The sequence below is a fragment of the Leucoraja erinacea genome, chromosome 24 (genome assembly GCF_028641065.1).
Source record: "Leucoraja erinacea ecotype New England chromosome 24, Leri_hhj_1, whole genome shotgun sequence".
Lineage (NCBI taxonomy): Eukaryota > Metazoa > Chordata > Chondrichthyes > Rajiformes > Rajidae > Leucoraja > Leucoraja erinaceus.
Window position 1 is genome coordinate 24,064,998 of NC_073400.1, and position 13,190 is coordinate 24,078,187.

A 13,190-nucleotide genomic window follows, 5' to 3' on the forward strand; every position below is an offset into this window, starting at 1 on the left:
AAAACCTTCCGTTCTTCTTCTCTTGATGTTTAGTTTCGTTCAGTTTAGAGAAACAGTGCAGAAATAGGCCCTTCGACCCACCTAATCCACTCTGACTAGCAATCCCCGTACATTAGCACTGTCCTACACACTAGGGACAATTTATAATTCTTACCAAAGCCAATTAACCTACAAACCTGTACATCTTTGGAAACCAAAGCACCCGGAGAAAACCCGCGTGGTCAAGGGAAGAACTTAAACTCCATACCGACAGCACCCGGAGTCAGGAGCGAACCCATGTCTCTGGCGCTGTGAAGCAGAAATTCTATCACTGCGCCACTGTGTCCTTTTATTTCAGAATCAAGATTTCATTTCGCTTGACTTCAGGACAGGAGCCAGTGAGAGAAGTGACTATTGAGTTTAATTTTAAACACTGATTCTAATTTCAATCATTGGTAAAAGGTTTCTACTCCCTCTATTAACATCCAAGAACATCTTATTCACTCTTTCTTCGGGGAAATGAAATTCATGCTTCGTACAAGGTGACACCTTGTGTCGACTATATTGCAGCAATTTAAGTGAAATGGAGCAGCTGTGATGGGTTAATTGAAAACGGAGTCAGGCATTTTGTGTTGAAATGCTACGGATTATTCACGCTGTCGAAAGAGGCAAAGAAGAGGTGTAACATTAAGGAACAATGGAACATATTGAACAAAAAAAGGGTTTCTGTTAGCTGTAACAAGATCTTTCATATTGCTTCTGTCAGACAGTCAACATATGGAGTTTCATATGACTAATTGGGGATTTAGATCTTGATGCATTTCATTTTATTTTAATAACTAGACCGTGCATCACAAGCCCCAACAACTGTGTCAAAGGATTCTGACTGTAAAGTTGTCCTGATCATTTTCTTTATGAAGTTCCTCCAACATCAGATCTGATTTGTTGGATACCTCTTAGTGAAGTTTACTACAGAGTAAAGAGTAAATAAATGAAATGTCCTTGGGTATTATGCTTTGTGGAAGAAAATCTCAATTCAGCTAAATCTGGAACCTCTCCTTGCTAAAAGGCCAAATATACCCAAAACCCAATAGATGAAGGAAATATTTCTCGTAGGATCAGGCCTGGTTTGCCTAGTTTACAACATAATCTGGAAAAATAAAAATAAAGAAGGAAACGTAAAGTTGTGAAATGCAAATCTGAGCTGCTGCTGAAACTCAGAAAGCAAAAGGAGAGTGTTAAAAATATCCAGCACATCACGCATTGTCCGTAGAGATAGGGAAAACTGGATTTATATTACATAAGGATAACCTCGCACCAGAACTGCTGGGAGTTACTCAAATGAAAAAGCAACCATATTGTGGACACTGAGCACAGCAAACATTGGAAGAAGTGGCAGCACAATGGCACAGCTGTAGAGCAGACTTGTGCGCAAAGCCTAGTCATTGGAGCAGAAATTATGGAGATGGAAGAACTGAATACAATGGGGGTGGCACAGCAGTAGAGTTGCTGCCTTACAGCACCAGAGACCCGGATTCGATACTGACTGTGGGTGCTGTCTGTACAGAGTTTGTGTGTTCTCCCCTTGACATCAGTGGGTTTTCTCCAGGAGTTCCGGATTCCTCCCACACTCTAAAGACATACAGGTTTGTAGGTTAATTGTAAATTGTTCCTAGTGTGTGTAGGATAGTGTTATATAGCGTGCAGGAACCGCTGGTTGGTGCGGACTCGGTGAGCCGAAGGGCCTGTTCCCGTGCTGTATCTCTAAACTAAACAATGGATTTCGTCCAGGGAGCAGGATAGGAGGAATTGTGATAGAGGTAATTGTGGGAGTCTTGGAGCATCCATTGAATCATTGAAAGATACAGCATGGAAACAGCCCTTTTGACCCACCAAGTTCATGCCAACCATCAATCTCCTGTTCATGTGAATTTTATATTATTCCACTTTCTCATTCATTCACCCACACAACAGAGGCAATTTACAGCGGCCAATTAACCTACAAACCCGCATATTAAAGATACAGCGTGGAAACAGGCCATTCGGCCCACCATGTCCGAACCGACCAGCAGTCATCCCGAACACTAGTTCCATCTTACAAACTAGACACAATTCATAATTTTACTGAAGCCAATTAATCTGCCAGCCTGGGCATCTTTGGGATGTGGGAGGAAACCAGAACACCCGGCGGAAATCTACACAGTGACAGGGAGAACATGCAAACTCCACGCCGACGGCACCCAATGTCAGGATCAAACCCAGGTCTATGGTGCTGTGAGGCAGCAGTTCCACTCGCTGCGCCACTGTTTCACCCCCACTGTGCTGGGGATATTGTCCCCTGTCCTAGCCCCTCAGATGGCGTGAGGAAAATCTGGACTAGGGAGGGAAAAGTGAAAGATGGACCACAGGAAAGTGAGAACAGGGTACTGCAAAAGTACTGAACGTTTTCAGCTCTGTACAGGTGCAGGAAACAGCACCAAAGCAGTTAATAAATATTTCAATGAACATGTCCCTTTATGAAAATAAAATGTCTCCGTAACATGGTAATGTGTCATTGGGGGATAAACACAGACTTGTTGAGTGGAAATTTGGGTCTGAATCGTCAATAGGATTTTAATTTTCCCTCGTATCCGTCAGTGATATTGTAGTATAGAATGATGTATACGGAATGCAGGTGATTGCTTTGGTGAGATCTTGCCAGGCAGCTTTTGCTTCAGTAGTGGGTGGTTTAGATGCCTAAAAATGTTCAACTTCACGAGAAAATAACAAGTACTGTGACTGATGCACATTATCAGTAGGGTTTATGTATATCCCATGTTGTTTGCTGTATGTTTTGTCTTCTTTCTATTTAAAGGAATTATTGTTTCCATTTCTGCTATCCTTAGTCTAGACACCCACCTCCATTGAAAGGAAATAATCTATTATTGCGAAGACAGACACAAAATGCTGGAGTAACTCAGCGGGTCAGGCAGCATCTCTGGAGAAAAGGAATGGGTAACATTTCGGGTCAAGTCCCACCTAGTCATTTTCTCCATAGACGTTGCCTGACCCGCTGAGTTACTCCAGCATTTTGTGTCTATCTTTGGTGTAAACCAGCACCTGCAGTTCCTTCCTACACATTTTGTCGGATTCGTTAGAGCAAGATAGAGCTCTAGGGGCTAGTGGAATCAGGGGGTATGGGGAGAAGGCGGGCACGGGTTATTGATTGGGGACGATCAGCCATGATCACAATGAATGGCGGTGCGGACTCGAAGGGCCGAATGTTCTCCTCCTGCACCTATTTTCTATGTTTCTATGTAATTTATCTTGCTATGGCCACTGGTACGTGCTTGAAAGTAAATTACATGACCTGCCTTACAACATAGAACAGTACAGGTACACAAAAATGCTGGAGAAACTCAGTGGGCACAGCAGCATCTATGGAGTGAAGGAAATAGGCAACGTTTCGTGCCGAAACGTTGCCTATTTCCTTCGCTCCATAGATGCTGCTGCACCCGCTGAGTTTCTCCAGCATTTTTGTGTACCTTCCATTTTTCAGCATCTGCAGTTCCTTCTTAAACACATAGAACAGTACAGCACAGGAACAGGTCCTTTAGCCCACACTGTCCGTGCCGACATGATGCCAAGTTGAACTAAGTTCAGCCATTCGGCTCGAGGGGCCGAATGGCCTACTCCTGCACCTATTGTCTATTGTCTATAATCTCCTCTGCCTGCACGTGATCCATATCTGTCCAATCCCTGCATATCCATACACCCATCAAAATGCCACCATTGTATCTGCTTCCACCACCAATACTGATAGCACTTTCCATGCGCCTACCATTCTCTGCGTAAAAAAACTTGCCCAACACATCTTTAAGCTTTGTCCTTCTCACCTTCAACCTATGCCCCTTCGTCTTTGACATTTCCATCCTGGAGTAAAGGTTCTACCCTATCTATGCCTCTCGTAATGTTAATAAACTCTCAGGTCTCACCCCACACTCTGACATATAAAACAAAGCCCACCACTTATGCCAAATGTGGCAGGTGAACCTGTCTGTTTTGTCTACAAGTGCTGCCTATCCTTCTGTGGTTGGTTCTCTGCTTTAGTTTCCATTCAATTGCAGGTGTTTGAACCTATTGACTCTGAAGAGTCTGAGTATTCCGACTGAAGTCTCACCCAGCAAAGATTGGCTGTGTGAGACCTCACGGCTCATACAGCTAAGAATGGCCCTTGGCCAACAGAAGCCAGAGACTGAGAAATGCTTCCATGAACAGTATGGTTGCAAGTGGCAAAACAGTGACGCAGCAGTAGAATTGCTGCCTCACGGCATCAGAACCCCCGGCTTGATCCTGACTACAGGTGCTGTCTGTACTGAGTTTGTGCATTCTCCCAGTGACCACGTGGTTTTTCTCCGGGTGCTCTGGTTTGCACCCACATTCCAAAGACGTGCAGATTTGTAAGTTAATTAGCGTCTGTAAATTGTCTCTAGTGTGTAGGATAGAACAAGTGCAAGACAATTGCTGGCCAGCATGGACACAGTGGGCCGAAGGGCCTGTTTCCATGCTGTATCTCTAAACTAACCTCTAAAAATGCCAAGTGTTCGAAATCCTCTGAGTCAGATATTATCTCACTTATGTTGTACAAAACTCAGCCAACATTTTACATGACATCAGCTGTTGAAACTCCCTCTTGTGACTATGTTGAAAATGCGAGAAAGGTCAACCGGTATCATGAGAAACAAAAGGCAAATTTACTGCGTGTTTTTGCATAAAATAGCCACCAACCCAGGTAAAGTCAATCACTTTGAAGGGTTTCCACTGGTCGACAGATTGTAAACCTCAAAGGGCTCTTAAAAGGAAGAATTTTACCAGATATATTAATAGGGCAGGGAGCTCTTCAAAGTGTTCAGCTATTAGGAAGTTGGAATGGTATTCCTGCCACAGTAATGAAATGCAGTGGACAACAGGCTGGGTGACCATGCCTCAACTCCCACATGCAACATTCACAGTGAAGGGAAGAGAGGCCAAAGATGGTCCTTCACATGTGCCAGATCCAGGTGCTGAAGGCTTCTGCGTGTAATCCATTTGTGTGTAACATCAGTGTACAGGTGGTGTCAGTGTTTGCGTTGTTCATGTGTTGCAAGTGATGTGTGTTAGAGATCATTATCTTGGTGTGATGATGGTGGTGGTGGTGCTAATGTTGTTAGGCACGGGTAATAAATGGTGACTTAGCCAGCAGTGCCTGCCTCTCATAAATAAATGTTACAAAAAATATCGGTTCTCCTTGTTTTTCCGGATTTTGCAGATCTGTTTAAGAAGCCTGGAAGTCAGTGCAGCAACATTGTGCTGGCAAATAGTGGTGTGACCTCAGGGTTTTACAGTGGGAAAAGAGTTGACAGTTTAATTTATTATTGTCACGTGTACCGAGGTACAGTGAAAAGTTTTTTTGTTGCGTCTATCCTGTTGGCAAAAAATACTAGACATGATTACAATGAAGCCGTCTACAGTGTACACATACAAGGGAAAGGGAATAACGTTATGTGCAAGATGAAAACCCAGTAAAGTCCAATTAAGAGTTATCCGAAGGTCTCCAAGGAGGTAGATGGTACGTCAGAAATGCTCTCTAGATGTGATAGAATAGTTCAGTTGCCTGACAACAGCTGGGAAGAAACTGTCCCTGAATCTTGAGATGTACATATTACACTTCAGTACCTCCTTCTTTGATTATGTTGGTGGCCTTGCCGAGGCAGCGTGAAGTGTAGGTGGAGTCAATGGAAGGGAGGCTGGATCGCGTGATGGTCTGACAAAAAAGTCCACAACTGTCTGCAATTTCCTGTGGTCTTGGACGGAGCGGTTCACACGCCATGCTGAGATGCATCCTGATAAAATGCTTCCAATGGCAAAGGATTTGCCACCCAAGCATGTTGCTTTCTCCAGGATGGTGAGTGCTGACTGTAGTGGCAGTAGCCGTTGTCCAGGCAAGAGGGCGTTTTCCTGATGTGTCATTTAGGTAGTGGAAGAGATCTGGAGAATGGGTAGGTGGTTACTCACCAGCAGAAAACCGGCTTCAGTTGGGCAGTTGGAGCTGTAATATGAGACTGATCCAGGTGATGCTGATAGAACTGGAAACAAAGTCATTAAAGATCAAAAAGGAAGTGATTGTACTTTCCCTTCTTGAAGATGGTCATTGCCTGACATAAGTTTGCTTTGAATATTATTTGTCACCCATCAGCACACCCTGGAATGAACAAGGAACACGTCTGAAAAAGGGTCTTGATCCGAAACATCACCCATTACCTCTCTCCAGAGATGTTTCTTATCCCGCTGAGTAACTCCAGCATTTTGTGACTATCTTCGATGTAAACCAGCATCTGTAGTTCCTTCCTGCACATGACCATCGCTCATCCTGTTCTGATGAATCAGATGCCCAAACTTCAGATCAGATCAGTGATTCATTCGAATGTATAAAGCCCCGTCCCACTTAAGTGATTTTTTTGGCGACTAGGCTGTCGCCACATGTTCGCGGGGTGATACCTGTATTGTCGTGAGTCGTCTCCTCAAATCGCCCAAAGAGTCGTAACGCTGGATTCCTGGTCGCGGCTGGATTTTGAAATGTTCAAAAACGTTTCGGCGATTGTGGGCTTGACGTAGCTTGTCTTCTCCTGTCGTAGGTGCTGTCGTAAGGTTGTCGCCAGGATGATGCAGGTTGTCACCAGGTGATGTTGGTTGTTGCCGGGTGCTGACTTTGGTGATTTCCATTGGCGACTATCTACGTTAACCTACGTCAACCGGCGACAGGTACCGGCGACTGAATTGTCTTCAGTTGTCGCCAACAGGGTCGTTACTTGTCGTAGCTTGTCGTGGGTGGACGTAGGTTGCGGGTGGACGTAGGTCGCGGGTGGACGTAGGTTGACTTTGGTTGTCGTAGGTTGTCGCCTGTGTGGTCGTAGGTGGACGTCCTAATGGGTTGCTGGTTGTCGGAAGCTTGCCGTGGATTAACGTCGACTAGGTGGTAGGCTGTCGTAGACATTGTCGTGGGGGGGGGGAGTCCAGTCAAGATTCAAGATTCAAGAGAGTTTATTGTCATGTGTCCCAGATAGGACAATGAAATTCTTGCTTTGCTTAAGCACAACAAAATATAGTAGGCATAAATAGATCAGTGTGACCATATATCATTATATATATCATTATATATATATATATATATATATATATATATATATATATACACACACACCTAAATAAGCAGATAAAGTGCAATGGGCTATTAATGTTCAGAGTTTTGTTTGAGTTGAGTTTAATAGTCTAATGGCTGTGGGGAAGGAGCTGTTCCTGAACCTGGATGTTGCAGATTTCAGGCTCCTGTACCTTCTACCTGATGGCAGCGGAGAGATGAGTGTGTGGCCAGGATGATGTGGGTCCTTGATGATGCTGGCAGCCTTTTTGAGGCAGCAACTGCAATAGATCCCCTCGATGGAAGGGAGGTCAGAGCCGATGATGGACTGGGCAGTGTTTACAACTTTTTGCAGTCTTTTCCACTTCTGGGTGCTCAAGTTGCCGAACCAAGCCACGATGCAACCGGTCAGCATGCTCTCTACTGTGCACCTGTAGAAGTTCGAGAGAGTCCTCCTTGACAAACCGACTCTCCGTAATCTTCTCAGGAAGTCGAGGTGCTGATGTGCTTTCTTTATAATTGCATCAGTGTTCTCAGACCAGGAGAGATCTTCAGAGATATGCACTCCCAGGAATTTGAAGCTCTTGACCCTCTCCACCATCGACCCATTGATATAAACAGGACTATGGGTCCCCATCCTACCCCTTGCAAAGTCCACAATCAGTTCCTTGGTTTTGCTGGTATTGAGAGCCAGGTTATTGTGCTGGCACCATTTGGTCAAACGGTCGATCTCACTTCTATACTCTGACTCATCTCCATCAGTGATACATCCCACAACAGTGGTGTCGTCAGCAAACTTGATGATGAAGTTCGCACTATGACCGGCTATGCAGTCATGAGTATAGAGTGAGTACAGCAGGGGGCTGAGCACACAGCCTTGAGGTGCTCCTGTGCTGATTGTTATCGAGGCTGACACATTTCCACCAATACGGACAGATTGTGGTCTGTGAATGAGGAAGTCGAGGATCCAATTGCAGAGGGATGCGCAGAGATCCAGTTCTGCGAGTTTGGTAAACAGCTTAGAGGGGATGATTGTATTAAATGCCGAGCTGCAGTCAATGAATAACAGCCTGACATATGAGTTTTTGTTGTCCAAGTGGTCCAGAGCAGAGTGGAGAGCCAGCAAGATCGCATCCACCGTTGATCTGTTGTGGCGATAAGCGAACTGCAGTGGGTCCATGGTTTTTGTCGGGGTAAGAGTTGATTTGCGCCATGATCAACCTCTCAAAGCACTTCATCACCACCGATGTTAGTGCCACTGATCGATAGTCATTGAGGCATGTCACCTTGTTCTTCTTGGGCACTGGTATAATTGATGTCCCTTTTAAAGCAGGTGGGAACCTCAGAGAGGTTGGAAATGTCCATTAAAAATTTAGAAAAAATTAGGAGTGACATTGTTGAACCCTTCGTTGGATTTGATAGGACTTGGGGAAGCTTTATTCAACATTTTCACACAATATAAATTGTCGAAATTCTTTGCAGCCCAGATTTTGTTTTGCTTTTTTTAGTTTAGGGAGTTTTGTTTTTCTCTCTTTTCTCTTTTTTCTTCTTTTTTCTTTTTATCTTTTTGCTTTTTATATATATACAAGTTCTCTTTTAAATATTTAACTTACATAGAGACCGGGAGGTCTATACTCAATGTGTAATTTTGACACTAGACTTATACTCAGGTTATACTTGTTATTAATGTAATCCTGATCCCTATGTATCAATATCACTGTTATGTTTATCATAATTTTTTTTGTTTTGTTTTGTTTTTGAAAAAAAAAGAATAAAAAGGTTTTAAAAGAAAGACAAACTCCAGCCAGTTGGTCTGCACAGGTTTTTAGAACACGACCGGGTATGCGATCAGGTGCAGGCGCTTTCCGAGGGTTCACCCCTCTGAAAGATTTTCTGACGTCGACCTCTGTGACCGTGACCCAAAATACCATCACAGCTAAAGGGGGCACGAGAAGGCACATCAGTGTCCTCCCTATCAAAGCGTGCGTAAAACGCATTGAGATCGTCAGGGAGTGATGTTTCATTGACATGTGACTTGCCTCCTGATTTCGCCTTGTAGGAGGTGATTGCATTCAGGCTGCTTTTCAGGTGACCTGCTACGACTGTGACAGTCGCCGAAAAAATCGCCTATGTGGGACAGGCCCTCTCATTAAAAATACAGAACCCTTCCCCACCTGCAGGTAAATCCAAGCTGTGAGCAGAGTAATTATTGACATACTGTAGCTCACTGAGATTGCATCAGCCACACATTTGCTGCTGTGCTTGGATTTCACTGGCAAAACCTGAGGATCTCGGTACAACTACAGCTCACGTGGGTGCGGCAAATGTTAGTCAATATTGTTCTGACTGAGTGTCAAACATTGATTGTAATCCCTCCGTCTACTGGAGGTTATTGCCGATGCAGAACTGATAGTATTCACATATAACCTTTTTTTTGATCGGACAGCACGCAAACAAAAACTTACCACTGTACCTTGGTACACGTGACAATAATACACTAAACTAGAGTTGCAAAATGACTTCCCAATTCTTAGACTCATTGCCCCAACCGATGAAAACAAACATGCCATACGACCACTATACTACTCCATTTACTGGTGTAGCTACTTTTAGGGAGCTACTGTTCTGACATTAATGCTGTTAAGTGTATGCTATTAACCTTACATTCGAATGCAACGCCACACACTTGCTAATTTTAGTTTAGTTTAGAGGACAGCGTGGAAGCAGGCCCTTCAGCCCACTGAACCCATCCACAGTGCACAGATAAAGAATGAATGTTACGACATTTAGTGCAAAGATGTAACACTGAAGTCGATAAAGTCCGATTAGAAAAAGTTCAAAGGTCTCCAAAGAGGTACATGGGAGGTCAGGACTGCACTGTAACTAATGACAGAACCGTTCAGTTGCATGATAACAGCAGGGAAGGAACTGTTCCTGAATTTAGAGGAACAGTATGCGTTTTCAAACTTCTATATCTCCTGGAAATCCTTAAAAGAAATGTTGGGAAGAGTTTAGGGCCAACGTGTTCCTGTAATAGTGAAATGCAAAGTTGACAACATTAGGGGTCATTCGATGAGGAAGAGTATTGAAAGCTTCTTCAGGAAAAGAAAGGAAAGAAATGGCAGGTAAGACAATTAGAATTGAAGGTATTTAAGAAGGAACTGCAGATGCTGGAAAATCGAAGGTACGCAAAAATGCTGGAGAAACTCAGCGGGTGCAGCAGCATCTATGGAGCAAAGGAAATAGGCAACGTTTCGTGCCGAAACGTTGCCTATTTCCTTCGCTCCATAGATGCTGCTGCACCCGCTGAGTTTCTCCAGCATTTTTGCGTACCTTAGAATTGAAGGTATCTCATGATGAACATAGCATGTGTTGGAGAGAATTTAAGGAGGAAATTAGGAGGGCAGAATGGGTCATGAAACGTGCTTGACAATAAGATTAAGGAGAATTACAGGACATTCGATAAGTATATAGGGAACAAAAGGGAAGCCAGGGAGAAAGTGAGGTAATCTGTGTGTGGAGCCAAATGATCAAATGTATAATTGTTTTGGATAAATGTCAATGACTAAAATATATCATAGATACAAATTCAAAATTACTGCTATTTAACTTTTCTTCGTTGAACAAACCATTTGTGGATTTGCAATCGGTGTCCCTGTCTGACGTTAAAATATTTTGAATTTGCTTACTAACAAGGTAAGCGTTTTCTTCAATCGTTCTTGTGGCAGGAATAGACTGCATGGTTTTTCTGTTTGATCCCCAGTGTCATTGCTGAAAACATACATATCAGGCATGTGAAGTGTACCGTGAGCTGTTAGATAAAAAACAATCTACATGCAGCTGGTGTCAGGTAGGAAAAGCACAAATGAAATATGCAGCACCTGCCTCAAAAACGTGGCATATCTCACACTGTGGTGAAGCTTCCAAGTGTTGGAGGATGTCAGCTTTCAGATTGCAGAGAGAAGTATCAGAGGTTATCTAACTGCCGGCACTGCTGCAGTCCTGTGGTGCCTGGCATGATAGGATTGCTGATATTGCACATATCTGCTCTGCTGGCTTGCTTGTGATGGATGCTGTTCAAATGAAATCGTTCAATGATTCTTTATCTCCACAGTGAAATTCCTTTTGCAAATCTACTTATGCGGGCACCACTACATTTCCAAGCTCCTGATGGTTATATCTCTGCAAGGAAGCATTTTATTGTGGTTTATTGCGTGCTATTGGGTGTTTATGCGTGCTATTGGGTGTTTATGCGTGCTATTTTCGTGATATTTATTTTAGTTGTTTATCTTTTAATATTTTACCTTGTATGTATCGTTAGCTTTTTAGAAATGTTTGAATGGTGCACTGACTGGCTGACATTTTTAAATTTCGTTGTACATGGTTCATGTTACAATGACAATAAAGAAACTATTCTATTATTGGGACTTATTGGGCAAAGTACTTATGAAGTACAAAGTACCAAAATACTCTAATATTGTTTTGGTGATCAATGAGTACGACCGCCTTTTTTTATTTTTTTAGTATGTTTTAAAGTATGTTTTTGATGTTTCTCGGTGTGTTTTGTGTGGGGGGGTAAAGGGGAAACCGTTTTGGCCGCCTCCTCCACGGAGAGGCGACTTTTTCCAGGTCGCCTCCCCCTTGGCCTAACAGCAAGGATCAGCGCGGCCTTTCCCGGAGACTTTGACTTTGTCCCTTACCATCTGGACGCCCGCAGCAACGGCTGCGGAGGGTGGAGGTCCCGACCACGGGGGAAAATGGAGGAGGTCTGGCCAAGTTCTGTGCCTTCCACCACAGTGATGAATGCTGTGGTGGATGTTTGTGTTACATTTTTATTTTGGTTGTGTGTTCTTTATTATTGTACCGCTGCTGACAACCCAAATACCACCGACCCTGGTTGTGTGGCAATAAATTCTATCAAATCAATCAAATCAATTAAGAACTGTGGAACACGGTCCCGTAGGGGCTGCGGACCGTTGACAGACCCCGGCAGCCGGCATGGCTCGCCCACCGCGGAACTGGGAACCCTCCTGGAGAAGGAAGCTCTCGAGCCCATCTCCTGCTTGTCCCTCAGGACCGGAGAGGAAGGATATGGTTTAGAGGGATATGGACCAAATGGCTCTAAGACTGGGAAACGTTTCTGATGGCCCCAAGACATTTGGACATATACCTGGATAGCAAAGGTTTAGTGGAAAATAGGCGAAGCACCGGCAGGTGGGACTAGTGCAGATGGGCATCTTGGTCAGCATGGGCAGGTTGGGCCAGAGGGCATCTTCTATGCTGTGTGATTCTATCACTCTAAAACAAAGAATTTCACTGTATGTAGGTATATGTGAAAGTACCATTGAAGCATAGCGGCTTCACTAGAAGATTTATTCCACCACTGTTTTACATGTAGAATAAGTGAAATAAAAGCGTGTTTGAGAATCAGAATGCACAACACCCAATAGTCTGGCAAGTCTGCTAGTCCAGCACCAGCAGAGTCCCAAGGGTGTTGGAATATTGGAATTTTACTTACGTAATAACTAGTCGATGATAATATTAATTCAAGCTGACTTGACTAACTAGGTTTGCATGCCGCTCAAAATAAGATACATTCTCCTGGACTGAGCTCAATTCCGAAACGAAAAGCTTGCTTGCTGCACTTGCCCTCATTGAAATTAATGTAGATGAAGTTATTTCTGCTCCGGGCGACCTCTCTGATGTTGCCGTGAGCAGCCAGATGGGAGACTTGCCAAGGTCTGCTGCAGCTGCCTGGGAAGTTCCTGTGGGGAGGAAGTTTAGAGTCAATGTGACCTTCACTTCAGCGGAGAGAGCAGTCTGGGCTTGAGAGCATGGTAGAAGGTCTTTGTACAGAATGTCATGTATCTCAGAGAAGACGACCTTGGGAAATCTGTGCCTGCGAATATATTGCTCTTCAGCGAGGTCCAGGTAGGCTGGGGTGTCTCTGAAGGGGTCTCTGGGATTAGGCCTTCTTGTGGGTGGGCATGTATGAAATCCCCAACTCATCCTGAGTGACCAGGAGCGCCCAAGCCAGTGATGTCACAAATGAGTC